We start from the raw sequence: 14,674 nt of genomic DNA, 5'->3' as shown, positions 1-14,674 counted from the left end.
TTACTGCTAAATTCAGAAAAAACAGAGGTGTTAATCATAGGGCCTAAAAACTCTACTTGTAATAATCTAGAACACTGTCTGAGACTTGATGGTTGCTCTGTCAATTCTTCGTCATCAGTTAGGAACCTAGGTGTGCTACTTGATCGCAATCTTTCCTTAGAAAGCCACGTTTCTAGCATTTGTAAAACTGCATTTTTCCATCTCAAAAATATATCTAAATTACGGCCTATGCTCTCAATGTCAAATGCAGAAATGTTAATCCATGCATTTATGACTTCAAGGTTAGACTACTGTAATGCTTTATTGGGTGGTTGTTCTGCACGCTTGGTAAACAAACTACAGCTAGTCCAAAATGCAGCAGCAAGAGTTCTTACTAGAACCAGGAAGTATGACCATATTAGCCCGGTCCTGTCCACACTGCACTGGCTCCCTATCAAACATCGTATAGATTTTAAAATATTGCTTATTACTTATAAAGCCCTGAATGGTTTAGCACCTCAGTATTTGAATGAGCTCCTTTTACATTATACTCCTCTACGTCCGCTACGTTCTCAAAACTCAGGCAATTTGATAATACCTAGAATATCAAAATCAACTGCGGGCGGCAGATCCTTTTCCTATTTGGCGCCTAAACTCTGGAATAACCTACCTAACATTGTTCGGGAGGCAGACACACTCTTGCAGTTTAAATCTAGATTAAAGACCCATCTCTTTAACCTGGCATACACATAACATACTAATATGCTTTTAATATCCAAATCCATTAAAGGATTTTTAGGCTGCATTAATTAGGTAAACTGGAACCGGAACACTTCACATAACACCGTACTTTCTACATCATTAGAAGAATGGCATCTACGCTAATATTTGTCTGTTTCTCTCTTGTTCCGAGGTCACCGTGGCCACCAGATCCAGTCTGTGTCCAGATCAGAGGGTCACTGCAGTCACCCGGATCCAGTACGTATCCAGACCAGATGGTGGATCAGCACCTAGAAAGGACCTCTACTGCCCTGAAAGACAGCGGAGACCAGGACAACTAGAGCCCCAGATACAGATCCCCTGTAAAGACCTTGTCTCAGAGGAGCACCAGGACAAGACCACAGGAAACAGATGATTCTTCTGCACAATCTGACTTTGCTGCAGTCTGGAATTGAACTACTGGTTTCGTCTGGTCAGAGGAGAACTGGCCCCCCAACTGAGCCTGGTTTCTCCCAAGGTTTTTTTCTCCATTCTGTCACCGATGGAGTTTCGGTTCCTTGCCGCTGTCGCCTCTGGCTTGCTTAGTTGGGGTCACTTCATCTACAGCGATATCGTTGACTTGATTGCAAATTAAAACAGACACTATTTCAACTGAACAGAGATGACATCAATGAATTCAATGATGAACTGCCTTTAACTATCATTTTGCATTATTGAGACACTGTTTTCCAAATGAATGTTGTTCAGTGCTTTGGCGCAATGTATTTTGTTTAAAGCACTATATAAATAAAGGTGATTGATTGAACTAGTTATGCATATGACTAATCCAAATTTGTCTAAATGGTCTCACCTTATATTACAGTAAGTGTCACTAATACCTGTGTTCTTACATAGTAACTTGATGTATACATAGTATGTAACCACAGTGTAAGTACACATTGATAGATAGTGTATACAGCACTAATGTTTGTGTAAATATATATGTAACAACCCACTGAATGGTATGTGTAAGTACAAATGTGTAACAGGACATTTTGTGTAACAACACATTTTGGTAATGAAAGTACAACTGTGTAACAGGACTAACACCACTTTTTGGTAAAGCAAGTGTTACACTTTATATTAGATTTATAATGTAATTACTCAGATGTTACACAGCAGCAGCCTGTAAGTTAGGCTTTACATATAAATTCTGGTTGGTGTCCAGAATATTACACTTTATATTAAGTGGACAGTTCCTGAGGAGTTACCATGTAAGTACACTTGTAAGTACAGAGCGGTGCACCAACTCCAACTCGAGATCCAATTTCCTCCCACTTTAACTACCCATCTCCACCCCCTGGATCACATTTCCACCCCTAAAACTGCCCATCTCCACCCACTGGATCCCATTTCCACCCCTAAACCTACCCATCTCCACCCTGTGGATCAAATGGTTCCAATTACTCTTATACTGTACATATTGTTGTTAGAAAATTTAGTTGTATAATTCTTGTTACATGAGTACTTAGTGAAGTGAAAAAATATTACAACTATGTACCGATGTGTATATACTACATACACATTTAGTTACTATGTAAGTACACAGGTATTAGGGACACAATATAACGTGAGGCCGTCTTAATTTTGCAGACAAGTTGTTTTTAATGGTGACTCTTGGTTACTTATCCTTTTTTAACCCGCCTCTATCAAGCCCTTTTTTGAAATTGCCAGCAAAAGTGCCAAACGTATGTGGGCAATGGACTCATTTCAATGAGGGCAATTCAACCGATATGCGGCACCGGTAGATTATTCCATTTATTGAAATTGCTTTTAGTGTTCTATTATAGAGCAGAATAATTTATTTCAAATGGATGGTTTTATGAAAACACCCAGATATTTAAAACCATTAGAGCTGCATTTCATGCCGTCAACAAGATTCTTGATCATTTGAGCTCAGTAAGAAAAAATGTTTGCAAAATGCAAACACAATAGGACTGAATTGAAATTTCAGATTGGTTGACTGTGGAGCACTTGATTGAGGACTACAGTTCTCCATTCCCCTTAACTGTGGAATACACTCATAGAATATACTGTATATTTTTTTGTTCTTTTCTTTTCAAATGTTATTGCAGATATTGATTTGTACTAACAGTATACATGTGTATATACAGTTTGCACAAAACAATATGGATTGTCATACAATGGTGCATTGCCAATTACATTCCCTTTATTCTTATACACAGGTATGAGATGAATTTAAATGGATGTGCATCACTATTTGAAGCAAGAAGAAATTCCAATCATGCATCTACTTTAACTGCAGCTGCACATTTTTATAAAACATGGTAGTGGTACATATAACTGTTGTTGATTAATGTAACCTAGGGGAAGCTACAGCTGTCTACACCAAAGAGGTGGAGAAAAATAGCTGAACAGTAATGGTTCCAAGTTATCATCAACTGTGGCCCATGATTATTCCTTGGGAATCTAGTCTACAATACAGATCATGCAATCACAACAGACTAGGATGGTGTGCAAAACCACAGAGGAATTGGAAGTAGCTCATTTGATGGAGTCTTGAGCATCTGCCAAGGGTAAAACTTAGGGCCAGCTTAAAGTATTTTGAGCAATACTATACCCTAGAATTTTATTTAATGGTTTTAAATAAACTGGAGCAAAAGTAGAATAACAACTGGTGTAACAATGCATGAAAATGGTAGAATTGTATCATTGTGTCATGGAAGTTTTGCAGAATACAGTATGCAGTATGTAGTCAAGGGTTAAATAATTGAGTGAATGGTTAAGAAACTATTGTTTGGCTCAATAAACAATAATGAAAACACCAGCAACACCTATTTGCATTTAATAAGAACTGGGATTTCAACCTCTGGAAAAACAAAAGATCTTAACTGTAGTCCATTAAACTTTTGCATTATATTCCAAGTATTCTTCAACGATACAAAAGTGCTGTATGGGATGTTTTCTAGTTTTACTGCAGACAAATAAAATAATCAATTCTAATTAAGTACATTAAAAAGAACCAGTAAAGACAGAAGTTCATTTCAGTATGGCAAACAGAACTATGAAAAGGAAATAGTGCAGAAAAGCATGGAAGCTAATGAACTAATCAAGTAAAAATGGAAGCAGGCATTATCAGTGAAGTGAAAACACATAATGAGTAGTGCAAAAACAGAGACTCTGTTGGCGTATTACTGTATGGAACTTTTTTATGTTTTATTGAATACTGTCTGATACAAACTGAAATGCTCTAATTGGTGTCTTGATTTTAGTAGGAAGAAATAATTGAAGAAATGCTTCCCAACACCAGAATCATCTTCTTTTTCCACCTTTTCCTTTGTGTGTGTGTGTATATATATATATATATATATATATATATATATATATATATATATATATATATATATATATATGTATATATGTATATATATATATATATATATATATATATATATATATATATATATATATATATATCATCTTCTGTAAATTCATTTATTCTAATCAGGGATTAACTCAATGGACCAGCTGTTGTAGAACCACCTGCATTCACTCCAATTCATTCTAAGAGATTTAACAACAGTTGTTGTCATCCTTGTAATAAGTATATTGCCAAACAATTTGATTCAAGAAAATAGCGTGTCTCTATGCCGTGATTATACCCTCTGACTCTGTACTTCTCGCTTCAGTAAGACTTTGATAACACAGTGAATGTGTAAGGAATTATGAATAGACATTTTCTCACTTGGTGAACCCTGAGCTATGTGAGCAGATCTCAACATTTGTGAAATAATGGCTTGGTTTAAACACTTACATTTACATTTATTTACTTGCCATACACTTTTTCAATAAAACACATTCTTTTGCGAGGATAAAGATAATTGAGAGTTTGTTTGAAGCACCGGATGTGCTGATATACACTTTCTCATACTTCTATAATTGACACTAGACGTAATCGTTTCTATTAAAATACACCTCACCTCAGAGATGAACACTGACACACTAAAACACCAACCCAAACCACCCCTCCAAAAAGTTAGATATAGAGATAGACTCCATCTAACGTACTCATTTGTACACTCGTTTCATTTCCAATCTGTTTGGGCTTCAGTTTTAGTTCGACTTTTATGCTTCACTTCACTTAAAGCATATGTGGCATTCTGCCACAGTGACATTTAGACACCATGTTTAAGCAGTAATTGAGATGTTGAATTGAATTAGAAACTCTGTGATGACTTGTTATGCGAGTTCACGATCTAATAAATTCCTAGATGAATGATGGATACTGTCAATATAGGTATCTCACTTTTCTGAACTCCAAATAAATACAATTACCTTGCTCTTAGGAATCTACTCTCTGTCCTTGGGTATTACCTCATCAGTTTGAATTTTGGCATGAAGACGGGCCAGTGTCAGAGTTACGGGCAGCTCTGTGTAGTTACTTCCTATCACACAAGGTAAAGGAGTCTGCTGGAGACATTGGTCACCTGACTGGGATGCTCATTTTGTGAATGACTCAACAACAGCAGGTGTTGTTGGGGATTATTCCAATCTGCATGTTCACTCTGTTTTGTGTGTTTGTTTGTATCGTTGCTCTGGGCGATGCTGACAGGTGTGCAAAGTGTTTGCCCTCACAGACCAGCCGCATTTCTCATTACTGAATCAGTTGTTGCACAGTAATTCCCCTCATGATGCATAATTGTAAATTTTTCCCATCATTTCAGGATAACTTTGTAATTAGGGCCGATTTAACAAATCTTTAAAATTTAATGAATACATCAGGATAAAACACAGTTGGAATATGAACTGTATGGTATGTATTTAGAATTTACAATTTAAATAATTGTGTGATGAATTATAAATACCATGAAAAACAATCTGAAGCTTGTTCCTGCCATTCAACACCATCCATTTTCCATCTTTGTTTTGTGTGTTTTTCTCTCTGGGCATAAAATATGTCATCAAATCCCCCTCTATGTATTTGTTTTGTAATGTCTGTGCAATTAAATTTTTCAGACAATCCACTGAAAGATTTTTATGATATTAATTGTATTATGTGTTTGAAGTAAAAGCTGATTTTGGAGCAAGAGGCCACTTATATTAATATCTTAATGCCTTGTCCCTACATTAAATCCATGTTGCCAATGTCATTTATTTCATTTTTATTTTATTAAAAAGCTCTAAATTCAATAATCAGGTCCATTTGAAGTTTTTCTGACCCACAGGTTTTCTGGGCTGCAAATGGAAGGTTTAAAAGACGTGTGTACTGAAAAAATGTTCTGAGTGTATTAGCAGTAATACTGCCCTCCGGTCCTCAGTGCTGCTAATTGAGCCATGTGAAAGCTTGAATGGTCAAGTTACCGAGTAACTGAGTAGTGCATGTGGTTATAAAATAAAAACACCATAATGACTAGGGCTAATAATACCTAAGCAACCCTATGATTTAAGAAATGGAAGAAACAGCAATGGTAGACAGCCTTATGAAATCATTCATACATAAATTGTTGCATTGATTCGAAGATTGGGCTTGACAAACAACTTTTTACATAAATGTCATATTTGAGTTTGCACAAATTTACATGAGTGTCATATTTGACAATATATATTTTTTTCCTGTTAGCCTCATATGGAGATGGTGAAAGTAGACTGCATAAGAGGGCGTCAGGAGGAGACATGGTCATGTGTGAAAACCGACTTTGAGCAATGCTGGCTTGTCAATAAGAGCAAACATGCATTATCATGACATTGTGAGTGAAGTTAACCCTCCTGACCTCATCTCTGTGCCTCTCTTCTGTTGCTTTGTAGGATTGCTGAGGTTGAGGCCAAGGCCCTCATGTCTCTGGATGCTAATGGAGGTTTGGAAAGGTACAGTATGTGTGTAAATGTGGCTGTACACTTTTTTCATAGTTTATGTAGTCTTCAGAGAGACCTTACATGAACTTCCATAACTTTCAAAAGCACACCATTATATACATTCAAATGGCACTTATAAATCTTACATAGCAGATGTATAACATTTTGAAAGTGCACTACATAGTATAGTCCTCTTTATATACAAACTAATGGAAGCATTTCATGTAAAAGACATCTAACTTTGAAGTGCACATATATATAATTGTTTATGAGTCACAGGTTGAGAACTGGCAGTTGTCAGTACTAGGCTATTAGTTATTAATGTCCTCTCATTTCAAAGCTGAACAGTCATGTATTTCTAAGTCAGATATTGGCAAACCTGGCATAGAGAAAAATACTGACTGAATCAGAACATCTGTGAGAAAAAAGAGCAGCTACTGAACAACAACTGTGAATTGTTCATAAAGCTAAACTTTATTGTTGGGCTGCCATTTTGACAGCACTAAAACAGCATAAAACAAAACTGTCCAAAGAGCAGATGGATTTCTAAGCAATAAAAACGTATGTGATGTGATGAGACTATGAGTCTATGATGAGTCTATTTTCAATCTAAATCCCATTTATTTTTTTGTGATTTCAGTCTCTGATGTCACAAATCCTTCCAGCATTTATCAGAGCTGGAAGCTTTACTTCTTGAAGTGTGGTATAAAATCCCACTACACACAGTTCAGGTAAGGCAAAAATATTCCAAGAATGATGTCTTTACTGGCCCTTATGAAAATTAACCTTGGTTTTGTTATAGTAAAAATGTAATTGTTTTTGGGCATATTGTTTACCATTTGTATATTATGTTTAACATGGTTAGTGTAGCAATGCCATTCATTTGTGGTTTAACTGTAGTAACCAAGTTTTTTGGTTTTTATTTGTTATAAAATTTTTGTAAGGGGAGGGGGTCTTTTCATCAAAATATTCATGTTTTTGTTACATAAAAATTGGGATTTTCAATTTTCAATTTTGCAGAGTTCCACCAATTGGTGGTGCAAAGTGAGTTTTTTTTTTTTTTTGAGGAAGTCACTATTGAATCATTGACTCAACTGATTCATTTAAACTCACTGACAGATTCAGCAACAGTTGAATGTGTGTGAGTGAGTTTTTGATTCATTCACTCAACCAGTTCACTAAAAAACAAAAGGTGCATCCCAAATTGCACTTAAGCGTTGTTCTATGATGTTGTGTACTATAAACAGTGTGACTAGTGTGTTTTACACAGAAAAAAAGTGCACTTTAAATACCTGAACAATGCACTTAAATAACCAAAAAATTATGTTTGGATTGTTGGACACTTCATGCACTTAACTGTCTTAGCTTTAATTATGTAGTGAAGGGGAGGGGCAATCAGACTCTGATTATGAATGACAAAATAATCTTATATAACTCATATACTACATGGTTGAGTACATAGTGAATAAATACATAGTGTATGTCATTTGGGATTCAGCTAATAATTAATTCAGGAACAAAACAATTGGGTGTTATATATTGAGTCTTTAAATCCTGTACTCCGATAACCTTAATTCATCCAAAAACACAAATTTATCCAGGAAACAAGTGACTCAGTAACTGGGTTGTTCACTCAAGTGTGTCATTCAAAAAACATATTAATATTATATTATTATCATCAGGAACAAAACAAGTGACGGAACCATTGAATTGTTCATTCAAGCGATTCATTCAAACACAGTAATTCAATCAGGAACCCACTAACAGAAGTGTGGTGCAGTTTGAACTGTAAAAACACACGGAGTAGCCTAACTAATTATGAACACAGTTCTTAAACAACACTCATGTGATATTACCTAAATACAGACTGTAATTTGTGTGCATTTGTCTTGGTGTGCGTGATGATTTTTTGACATAATTTCTACATTATGACTTTCCTATCAAGCAAGCTCTATCTAATGGAAATGAAGAGCAGAATGCTGAATGGATGGCACTACCAGCAAACACACACAAAGCAAAGGCAATGCAAGCATGCCTTCTTTTAAAGTGAACTAGTCTTCTTTTTGTTTTTTGTTTTCTTTAAGATGCTTTGAAGCTGTAGACTTTGAAAGTGCTCCTGGCAAGTGTCCACCTTCGCTCAAAAGGTCAGATATTTCACAACCGTGTATCCAAACAGACATTTCTCATCTTGGTTTGTGTCGTTTACTTGACTTACTATAGGTCTGACTGTAGAGGTTTCAGTCTGACTATAAAATTATCAGAGGCACTCCAGTGAATACTAGTAGAAAAGTAGTTTCAGATATATGTTTATGCTTGAGTTATCCACATTTCATTGTCACTAAAATATTTAAATGACTAAATTTAATGCAGAGTGTTGCTAGAGTACATAGGAAGCATTTCTAGAGAACCTGGTGTAAACAGAGACCAAAATGCTTTTTTACTCGGGTAAACAACTTACACCAAGTGGATCTTGGCAGAACATAGTGTCAGGAAATACTGTGTACAAGTAATTACCACTGCAGTTTGCTAAGAATGCAAGCCAAGTACTAAGTTTGTACCTCAAATGCCAAAAATCTCCAGAGAGCATTGAATACTGTGCATACAGATCACGTACCAACACAAGAAGAAGGAACCTCTAGTATTAGAATTTAAAATACATGCAGATAATAATAATCTGCAGTGAAACTACAGTGCTGGTTAAAATTGAGAAAGTGAAGTTCACGGTCAGAAATGATTTATTATATATTTTTTATTATTATTACAAGGAGACTATCAGATCAAAAGAAGAAAATCTAACACAAAAAAAGTTTTTAATCGGTAGTTTATCTTGTTTCACAAATAAAAAGAAAACAAGTCCTGCACACTGTCAATTAGTGCAAAAAATATAAAAAATGTTTCATAACAATATTTTGGTCACATGACCTTCATCAGGTTTCTTCAAACATGAAATAACAAGCTAAACCACATTTAAAAAGAAAACATGAATAATCATTATCTTGTTTTCCAGAAAAAAATAAAATAAGAAAAAAAAAAACATCTAAAGTCAATGGTATAAAGATTTTTTTTTAATTATATAAAATATTTTAAAGATGCTTATGTGTAAGACAAACTAGTGATTATAATTATTAGAATTATAATAATACGTATTATTTGTGTTTTACAGCTCTGTCTAACGCAGCACTAAATAAAGGAGATAAGTAACTGTAAATGTATTAACACTTTTAATTATCTGTCTGAATGACAAAGGGCTCAATTTCTATTAAACAAGAAAGTGTTTTTCTATTGTCATCAGATGGTCTTTGCAAAACATCTCATGAAAATGCATGCCCCATCGGCAACCTTCAGACTAACAAGACTGGTCTTGTGTTTTGACACTTACTGCATAAGATGGATGTTGAAAATCCCCCCAACTTCAGCAAACAAGCGAGCAGCTAAGTAGGATTTAATAAGGATTATATTGTAATGCCTCATCTAGCAAACATTAAAATAACCTTTTTAAATTTGAGTCTATGCACAGTAAATACGATTTTTCATGTTCATCTCAAGCAATTTGCTCTCGTGGGTAGGTTATATTGTGACACTTGAGATTGGAAATGGAAAAGAAAACACTCAAATATTGAGTTCTTTTTTTGTACCAAATTCAATTAGATGTGATATAATGTGAGGATATTCCAAGCTGTATGAGGGGGTAGGAACTGAGATTGTGGCAGTGTTTTATTTCTCTGTGTTAAATGCAGTATGAGGGTCTGAGAGAATCATCAGATACCTGCAGATACCAACCATACATGGCACAAGTCATTTTCACAGATGTGTACAGTTCTTTGTGGAGGACCACACCACTGAACCAATCAGCACTAGTCTTTTTTTTCTCCGAGCACTTTGACAGTTTGTGAGATTAGCTTGTCAGAATGTGAAAATCTGGCCTGGTGCCATCTGTCATGATGGTTAATGAGGTCTGATAAAGCATCATGGGATATTTGGCATACATTATCTTCTTTGAAGGCTTGAAACAATCCCAATATTCATGCCCACCTGCAGTGATTAGCAGAACCACTTTTACAAATATGACTGTAGAGGGGAAAGCTGGAGCAGAGAAAATGGATTTTCCCTTGTGTCCTCTATACTGTGTGAGCTTGGAAAGAGAGCGTTACTTGTTTTTGTATGCGATCAGAAAGAGCATAAAGGCTACCTTGAAAGTGTCTTTATTTTTTGTAAATGTGCTCTTTACTTTTAGATCATTAGCTAAACTACAACAGATCAATATCTTTAGAATTATCCGCCTTGTTTTCAACATAAGAGCTGGTGCAGCAGTTTGTAATTTGAAAATGCGAGGCTTCAGAAAGTCTTCCACTCATATTACCAGTTATTTTAACCAAACAGAACAATCTAATATGCTGCATGATATTTCAACCCGGTATTTGTTTTTATTTGATTTATTATCTTAATCATAAGCACTGTGGTTTGTATCACAAATTGTGCCATTATTTTTGTCATTTAGTCATTATTTATTCACCTTCATGTTAAAATTTGAGTGAACTGTACTTGTAATGAACATCAATGCACAATGCTCTTTAAACACATGTAGCTTATTTAAAAGGGATAATTTAACCAAAAATATATATTTTTGTCATTAAGCCTCCCTTATATTGTTCAGACTCCTCATGAATTTTCTTCTTCTGCTGAAAAAAAAATTTAAAAGTTATTTTTTTAACCGAACAAGAACTGGTAGCAATTGACTTCCATTGTTAATTTATGTTTTTTATTTAAACAGGTTTTGAGCAAATGTTGACACAATTTGAATTTTTTTTTATGAACTATACCTTTAAGCACTGTATTTGTGACTGAAGAGCATATTTATGCATGTTTCTTACATGATCTGTGCTATCTAAATGGATAGTACAGTATACAGTATGTTTTAATTTCTAGCCAATTTATTTCCAAATGTTGCTGCTTGACCTATATTTATCCTATATGTAGAGTCCTCCACCTACAGTACCAGTCCATGCCAGACCCCCATGTACTGCATTATCAAACCATACACCCCGATCCTGCTGCCATCGCCACCTGTCTAATTCACTTGTGTTGCCACATGAGACAGGCCTGCCTATCTGTCCTCTCACTTCACTTGTGGAACATGGTTCTCATTTTTATAGCTTACAGTAATTCAATGTATAGCCCTTGTACACATTATAATAATATGAGAAGTAATATATAAATCAAAGTCAAGTGAAAGAGAACAGATGTATTCTTCTTCCCATGTTCCACTCTCAGGAATTAACTTGCATTAAAGTTATCGATGTCCATTGCACCTTAATTGCACTGTAACTATTTTCTCAGCATTTTTATTAGCACTGTGACTTATCTTATGGTCAACAGTGTTTACAACATTATTCCCCAAATCAATGTAGTTGTATTTTTTTTTTTTTTTTTTATTATTATTATTGATCTTTCTTCTTTTAAAGAATTTGTTATACTGTGCTTTGGAATCATTCAGAATCAGATAAAGTTCTAAGGTCTTTTTAAACACTTTTTGACTTAAAATTCATATTGTCATATTGAGAACAACTGAAGTAGATCCAGAACAGTCAAGGCATTAAATTGGTTTTGCTGGCCTGTTCTTTTCAGTGGTTTTCAAACTTTGGGTCAAGGAGTGGGGAAAAAATGGGTCACGAAGAGTTTGAGAATGGTGGAAAGTTTATACCATGTGAGAAATATGAAAAATAAGATCTCAAATTTAGTTGACTTGTTATGGGCATAACTTGTATTTACATAACACACCAAAAATGTATTATGAATCACAGACATTTTTCCTGCACCATGCAAAGCATGCAAAAACAAATGTGTAGTCCGATTAAAATAACTTGGTCATTTTCAATTAATCATTCAAATTTGTAAATGTCTTTTATTCAAACAAACCCATGTCAATGCGTCATTGCTTCAATATAGTATTAGACTGTTTTTGGCAAAGCAAAAAATATTGTCTTTTTTTCTTTTACTGCTTATTCTCATTTTTATAGCTTACAGTAACAAAATTGGCAGGCGGTGTACACGTTATAATAATATGAAAAGGAATAAAACAAAGGCAACTGAAAGAGAACAGTTCTGATAATCCATGAATATTAAAAAAATGGAGTATTCAACTCCATTAATCACAGAGGTTTGACCTATGGGCAGTGTTGGGATATTGTTTAGACTGTGTGAAGGTCTCTATATGAAGCATAGAGGTCAGCCTAGAGTGAACGCCAGTGAATATGATTAAATCTACACTTGAGATGAAGGCTTGTGTCTTATTTTATGAGAGCTGTGACCTTTCTTAAGTATATAGTTAATGATATTGAGGCTTCTGTTGCAGTATCAGCATGTCAATTCCCCACAGTCTGATTTCTTCTGCATTACCCTAGAAGCCTCATCAGACTAACAGGCAGAGCGGCTGGAATAATCACTTCAAGTAGTCGTAGACTATACCAGAATATCTAATAGCATATTGAGGAACACGGTGTAGATATTAGCTTGTGCTTTCCGCCATATAAGCTGCCTGAAATATACAGTAGAGACAAGAGTACAGGTATTGCATTGTAGGATGAAATAATTTAATAACAGAGTTTGAGTTCTGTAGCCTACACGTCATCATTGAACTTTGGAGCCCTAAGGTAGTTTTTTTAATTATTATAAACACATTCATTAGTGTTTTGTCGGAACTGAGCCGAGTTGATTAATGAGTTTGCATGTGCCAATTGGCCACTGTATAACACGTGTCCCACATATTGTACAATGTGTCAGTGAGTCTGAGGAAAACACCCCAGGATGTCTTCCTGGAGTCTTTGTGTGTGTGTGTGTGTGTGTGTGTGTGTTTTTGGAAGTGCCTTGCAAACAGAAAATATAGGAAGCACTTCAGCGCTTCAAACACCCTCTGAAGTGTAATCACTTTATGTCATGATCCACTGTGAAGTTCATTTCCTTTCAAATTTGTGTCTGAATTTCCTTCCTATTGACTGTGTCAAAGCTTTCCATATTTACATGACCAATAAAGACGTTAAAAGCATTTCACTCCATCCAATTCAAACTGGTTTGATTGAATACATCAGTTTTGGCCTGAATTACTTTTGCATTAATGGTTTTTAAAGCAAAACTTCACACAACTCCAACTGATTAAGCTGCTTTTCAGTGTTTAGGCATATTAGAAAAGAGCAGTCAGGACTGATTTTCCCGTTGACTTGTTTTTTTTTTCTGGTTTCTGGACCAGACCCTAATGGAATCCCATTAAAAGATTGAACATTCAGGTTGAAATCATTTAAACCCAGTGAATTGCTTATCTGAGATATATTCATTAGATTAGCTCTAAATGCCTCAGTGAGCTTCGCTATATTATTCACTTCTTTAGATAAGTTTATGCATGAATATGCTCAATATTCAATTCTGTCTTTGTCATGACGAGCATTGTTAAAAAAATAATACACCTAATAACCCAACAACATTTCAATATTCAAACTAACCGGACTGCTTCACATTATTTTGTTAAATTGGCAGTGGGAAAGAGTATCACCTAATATGTATCTGTTGCATATTTTTACAAGAAACATTTTCTTCTTTTAATTTTCACTATAATGTACTTTCAAAATGTTGGAACTACTGTAACATTGAGAAAGTATCTTTGTATGAATATAAATCCTATCACAATTTGCCCACAGCAGCTTTGAGCAAGTTGTTGAGTTACATCCTGAAATTTGTATGTATTTTTGTATTACCTACTTTGGAGAATGTTTTTTTTTTTTTTCAGATTTAAAAGTACTTCTGTGAAGCCAGGATATGATCAGCACATCAGAGCTAGAAAGATGTAGTTCTGGCAACGGTGTTAACATGAGTTGTTTCCTGTTGTAGATTTTGGTGTGCAGATGGGATCTCCTCAGGGCTCATGCTTAATGTATACAGGTTGTTCTTTTTCATAGCAAACTGGAAATGACCTTACAAGATGTCAGTTGTGTTCCATATTGATGTGCAGGAGTGAATCCACTAATCCCCACCTGTGTGCACTGTTTTCAAAAGTGCCTCTGTGATATACCAGCTTTCAATATGTAGTGGAGACCCACATGGTCTTACCCAAAGGCCTACAATTCAATTTAGG

The 14,674-nt window shown here is 35.1% G+C and overlaps 1 long non-coding RNA gene across 1 annotated transcript in view; it reads left to right on the top strand.

Annotated features, from left to right (window-relative positions):
• Positions 1–6,564, top strand: part of LOC127984197 (uncharacterized) — a 126,131-nt gene extending 119,567 nt beyond the window's left edge. The window contains exon 3 of the long non-coding RNA XR_008160558.1: positions 6,505–6,564. This is a non-coding gene — a long non-coding RNA (uncharacterized LOC127984197). The remainder of the gene's footprint in view (positions 1–6,504) is intronic.
• Positions 6,565–14,674: the final 8,110 nt, after the last annotated feature.

The sequence above is a fragment of the Carassius gibelio genome, chromosome B20 (assembly GCF_023724105.1).
Source record: "Carassius gibelio isolate Cgi1373 ecotype wild population from Czech Republic chromosome B20, carGib1.2-hapl.c, whole genome shotgun sequence".
Classification (NCBI taxonomy): Eukaryota; Metazoa; Chordata; class Actinopteri; order Cypriniformes; family Cyprinidae; genus Carassius; species Carassius gibelio.
This window is presented reverse-complemented; position numbering and strand designations above follow the sequence as displayed.